This window comes from Anastrepha ludens, chromosome X (genome assembly GCF_028408465.1).
Source record: "Anastrepha ludens isolate Willacy chromosome X, idAnaLude1.1, whole genome shotgun sequence".
In the NCBI taxonomy this organism is placed as follows: domain Eukaryota; kingdom Metazoa; phylum Arthropoda; class Insecta; order Diptera; family Tephritidae; genus Anastrepha; species Anastrepha ludens.
The window spans coordinates 64,026,210-64,032,209 of record NC_071503.1 but is presented as its reverse complement, the minus strand read 5'-3'; positions in this window follow the sequence as shown (position 1 = coordinate 64,032,209).

The following is a 6,000-nucleotide window of genomic DNA, read 5'->3' as shown; positions in this document are numbered from 1 at the left end:
CCTTGCCTCGTCGTAATTGTATGATCTCTGCTGTCTTCTTGATGCCAGGTTGAGTTGTTCTTTTTCTTTTAGTGCCGCTTGTCAACTTATTTGTAATTGGGCTTTCTATACTGCACTGCACTGATTTTATACTTAACTGATTTTTAGTTTTTTCTTCCGTCGGCCGATATATACATATGTATATATTTATTTATTTATTTATTTTTTTCGCACTCTGTTTAATAAATTTATTTATTTTTCGGTTCGAATCACTGAATCCTTCTTTAAAAAAAAGATCCTACCGACTGCGCCAATTATATTAACTGATTATGCGTTTTGATAAAAAAATATAATACTTTCATCAAAGTCAAATAAGACCCGACGTGTATATGTCAGTGTCAAGAATCAACTGATTATCTTTATTCAAAACAATTAAAATGAAAGCTTTACATCGATTGCTTAACTTACATACATGTGCCTTACATTCTATTAGTGTTGGTGTATTTAATTGGAGTTTAATACGATTTTCATATCTTGCTGATTAGACTTATTCTACATACATGTGTTTTATATTTTATTTTATGTTGATACAATTAATTGGAATTGGAGACGTTGCATTTGTGTTTCGGTTGCGAAACCGGATGCTTAGTTGACAAAAAGAAGTTATTAACTTTTGACGCGAAATCGCTTACTTGGAATTTAGTGAGTTTAATAACTCCTGCACTTTCTGGCTAATTGGGCTAAATTGAATGTCTGGATGTGTGTTGTGTTCTGGGAATGGAGTGGGCTTATACATAATTAGCGCGGAACGACCGACAAAGAAGCACAAGAAAAGTAGGAAATGAAAGGGAGTGTTTCGAGTGTAATGTGTCTTGAAAAAGTCAAATCGATGATGGTGCCTCTTAGTGCTGTTGACTTATTGACGTCTGATGCACAATCGAAATTGAACATATCTTTCGTGAATTTGATAAATGTTTCGGAATTTTTCACATTGTGTTAATGTAACTTGATCAATTCCATTGCGATTCTATTTACCTCTTTCTCTATAACGGTACAAACAAATAAAATTAAAATTTTTTTTTTGCAAAATGCAGCCATTGCATCAGTATTTTCTTATGACGTTGTCACGTTAAACTATCGCCAGTAAACCGACTTTACAGACAACTTGTTTTTTTAAACAAAAATTGGGAATTTTTAGTTTCCACACCACCATTGAGGTTAGTATTTAGGGTGCGGTTGCCCAATAGCCTTATATCACTCGTATACACCTACATATACTAAAAATAAGCACAACCCGTATGAAATATGTACATAAAAAATCAAAAAATTTAAAAATTTATATGTAAATGAAATTATTTAAAACTGAAATACAAAAGTAATTTAATAATAATAAAGTAATGAACACGAAAAACATAAGTTATAGCTAAATACATGACATATTGCGATTTTTTAATATAACACAGAAAGTGGGAACAAACAACAAATTCTGAAACAACGAACAGAATAAGTTAAAGCAGCTTACCTTTAATCTTTGTAAAATATCTCTAACTCAAATTCAATTCCCTTACCTACGCTTTTCATCATAGAATATTTACGTATATACAAATTTACATAAACCAACACACAGTTTTCAATAAAATTAGATTATGTACATAAGACTAATTTAAACTAGAAGTCGAAAGGGATATAAGAGGCTTTAGCAAATTCTAAAACTGCCTTCTATTTACATTATTATGTTTGAATTAAATTAATTTTAAGACACATAATTACGAACTGCTTTCGTTAGTTATTTTTGGCGCGTTTTCTCAGACAGCCCACCATTTCGTCTATCAGCTGTTCAAAATCCCATAATGTGTGAATGCTGCCAAGTTTTGAAACGAGCTCATGGGCGCGCTCTCTCTCAAAATGAAAGAGTTTGACATCTAGCATAAATAATAAGGTGGGAGGATGGTTCCATGTGTAGAAGTCTACGCAAGTGGGGAAAGTTACTGATCGCCATTCACTTGGGAATGGCCAGGACGATTATTCTGCATATGGTTCAAGCAGCTCACATCGGCCAGGATTAGCCCACGTATCCTCTGGGTAGCTTCCGAACACCCGTTCGGGAGTGAGCTAACGTGAGAAGGCGAAACAGGATTACGATTACGATTTGTGGGCATGCACCTGGAATGTCCGGTCCCTCAATGAGGAAGGTGCCACTGCCCGGCTGGTTGATGTCCTCGTGAGAGTAAAGGCTGACATCACTGCCATTCAACAGATGCGATGTACTGCCCAACAAACCGGCATGCACGAACAATGGGGCAACATTTCTCGTTCCCTACGTACCGCCACCGAAGAAGAAATCGGAATCCAGCGAACCCGAAAAAACAATTGGTACGACGAGGAATGTCATACTGCCACAGAAAGAAAGGATGCCGCCTATAGAGCCACGCTGCGATCGGGCACAACGCGAGCCATGTGGGATCGCTACAGAGAGCGATAAAGGAAGAGAGACGTATTATCCGACATAAGAAACGAGAGGCCAAAATACGTGAGTGCGAGGAGCTTGAGATGCTGGCCAATAGGAACAACGCCCGAAAATTCTACCAGAAACAAAGACGGCGATCTGGTGACTGACGTACAGAACAATCTTAAATTATGGAGGGAACACTTCTCGAACCAATTAAACAGTGACAGCTGCGCATGTCACCGAGAAAGTGAAGATCCCGATACCCCAATCCTTGACGACGGAATTATCGTTCCGCTACCCAATCATGACGAGGTGAGAATAGCGATAACGCGGCTAAAGAACAACAAAGCCGCAGGCGCCGACGGACTGCCGGCTGAGCTATTCATACATTGCGGCGAGGAGCTGGTAAGGTGCATGCGTCAGCTCCTATGCAAAATATGGTCCGATGAAAGCATGCCTGCCGATTGGAATTTAAGTGCGCTCTGCCCAATCCATAAGAAGGGGGATCCTGCAATTTGTGCAAATTACCGCGGGATTAGTCTTCTAAATATCGCCTACAAGGTTCTAGCGAGCGTATTGTGTGAAAGGCTGAAGCCCACCGTCAACCAACTGATTCGACCTTATCAGTGTGATATACGATACACTAGACAGGGCTAGTGTACTGGGGCGGCAGCCCTTGGTCGGGGAAAACCCGAGTCATTCCGGTAACGTAGAACCGGCTGCCATGGGAATGTGTTGCCCATTATCGTCTCGATTGAGAGACCTGCCGACTTCGTTTCCGCGAACCACCGGTCCTATTTTAACTTTAAAAAAGCTAATTGGGCCGGCTTCACGGAATTCACCGAGGACACCTTCGCCGCTCTTCCCATCCCCACTGATGTGCGCGTTGGCGAACGCGCATTCCGCAAGGTGCTCACAGCTGCTGCGGCTCGCTTCATCCCAGCTGGATGCTATAAGGACATCCGTCCTCATTTCCCAGCAGAAGCAGCCAGTTTAGCAAACGAGCGTGACCACCTACGCCAACCCGATCCCGGGGATCCCCGCATAAGGGATCTCAATTTGGCGATCCGGCAACTGGTAAACCAACACAAGCGGACAAAATGGGTTGAGCACCTGAAGACTTGTAACCTCACCTCCGGAGTGAGTAAGCTCTGGTCCACCGTTAGGTCCCTGTCGAACCCGACGAAACACAACGACAAGGTGGCTATCACCTTCAACGGTTGTACTTCGTCGGACCCGAAGAGATGCGCGAGCTAGTTTAGCCGGCTATTTACACTGCATCCTCCGGGCGACAAAACCAAACGCCGTGTTACCAGAAGGCTGCACAAACTGACGAACGACAGTGCGCCACTTACTTTCTCCGGTGATGAGGTTCAGGGGGCCATCAACAAGTCGAAATCATCGAAAGTCATTGGCCCTGACGGACTGAACGCGCTGATGCTGAAGCACCTGGGACCCCTGGGAGTAGGATACCTCACAAGGGTTTTCAATTTGTCTCTGGCCACTCTCATCATTCCTGACAAGTGGAAAGCAGGGAGAGTGGTCCCACTATTGAAACCTGGGAAACCAGCCAACCAAGGGGAGTCTTATCGGCCGATAACTCTCCTTTCCCCAGTAGTGAAGACACTTGAAGCCCTCCTACTCCCACTCTACACGACACACCTGGCCCCAGCCCCACATCATCACGGTTTCCGACGAGTGCACAGCACCACCACGGCACTCACCGCCATAAACGCCCAGATAAATCGCGGGCTTAACCAAAACCGCCCCTGCGAGAGGACTGTCCTAGTAGCGTTGGACCTAAAGAAGGCTTTCGATACAGTCAGCCATTCCACGCTACTAGATGATATTTATCAGTCGACACTCCCGCCAGGGCTGAAGAGGTAGTCCGCGAACTACCTGAGCGGTCGGCACTCGTCAGTGATTTTTCGAGATCAAATGTCAAAGCAGAGGAAGATTAAGCAAGGCGTACCGCAGGGTGGTGTCCTTTCACCCTTGCTTTTTAACTTCTACATCTCGAAGCTCGCCCAACCACCAGCGGGAGTTTCCCTGATCTCATACGCTGACGATTGCACGATAATGGCGTCGGGCAATGACATCGATGGCCTGTGTTCCAAAGTGAACAACTACCTCACCGACCTTTCTCGCTTTTCACTGCGAGGAATCTCCAACTTTCCCCCACCAAGTCCACGGCGACCCTTTTCACCACCTGGACAAAGGAGGTCAAGCTGTCCCTTAAGGTAAAAGTCGACGACACACCAATACCGACTGTGAATAACCCCAAAATTTTGGGTGTAACCTTTGACAGCTTGCTCTCCTTCTCTGCGCATACAACCGCAATTGCCACTAAAGTCCAAAATCGCAACAAGGTCCTCAAATCGCTGGCCGGCAGCACTTGGGGCAAAGACAAAGAACTGTTGCTTTCGACATTTAAGGCAATTGGCCGGCCGGTTCTAAACTATGCCTGTCTGGTCGCCTGGTACTAGTGATTCGCAGTGGACAAAGCTTCAGACATGTCAGAATACCGCCATTCGGACAGCGACCGGGTGCCTCCTGATGTCACCTATACAACACCAGCACAACGAGGCACAAATGCTCCCAGTCGCGGAGCACAACAAATTGCTCAGCAAGCAGTTCCTGCTGGGGTGTTACCGCAGGTTTCACCCCTGCAGACACCTGCTTGAGCCTGAGCCGCCTCCCAGGCACGTCAGGAGACACCTCCTAGACTACGCTGACGAACTCCAGGACAAAACTGACCGAAACCTACTGGACCGGACAGTATTCTGACAGTCAATAAACGACATTCACCGGGAGACCGTTACCACCTTCATGAACTCCCGTACTGTGAATGCCGTAATCGGAGTCCAACCACCACCTATCGCAGATGAAGAGCTCCAGCTTCCCCGTGAGACTCGTGTAACATTGGCACAATTACGTTCTGGATATTGTAGCAGGTTAAACTCCTACTTATCCAGAATTGACCCCGACATACCAAACACATGTCCGGCATGTGAAGGTATCCCGCACGACACTAACCACCTCTTCACATGCCCCCTTAATCAGACTCATATAACCCCCCTCTCCCTCTGGACCCAACCCGTCGAAACAGCATGTTTCCTGGGCCTACCCCTAGATGAGCTAGACGAAGACGACCGATGATATACCTACACTGACAGGGCTAACTATGCTGTTAAAACAACAACAGCAACAACCTCATCGGTGTGGCCTCAGACCTGGAAAGTCTACTAATACGGCTATGTAAGATGACGTTGCTCAACACCAGCAGCGCCGTCAGAATTGGGAAGGACCTCTCCGAGCCGGTTGATACCAAACGAGGTTTCAGACAGGGTGACTCGCTGTCGTGTGACTTTTTTAACCTGATGTTGGAGAGCATCGTACGAGCCGCAGAACTGAATCGCTCAGGCACTTTATTTTAAGAGCGTACAATTGTTGGCGTATGCCGATGATATTGACATTATCGGCCTTAACAACCGCGCTGTTAGTTCTGCCTTCTCCAAACTGGATAAAGAGGCAAAGCGAATGGGTCTGGTAGTGAACGAGGACAAAACGAA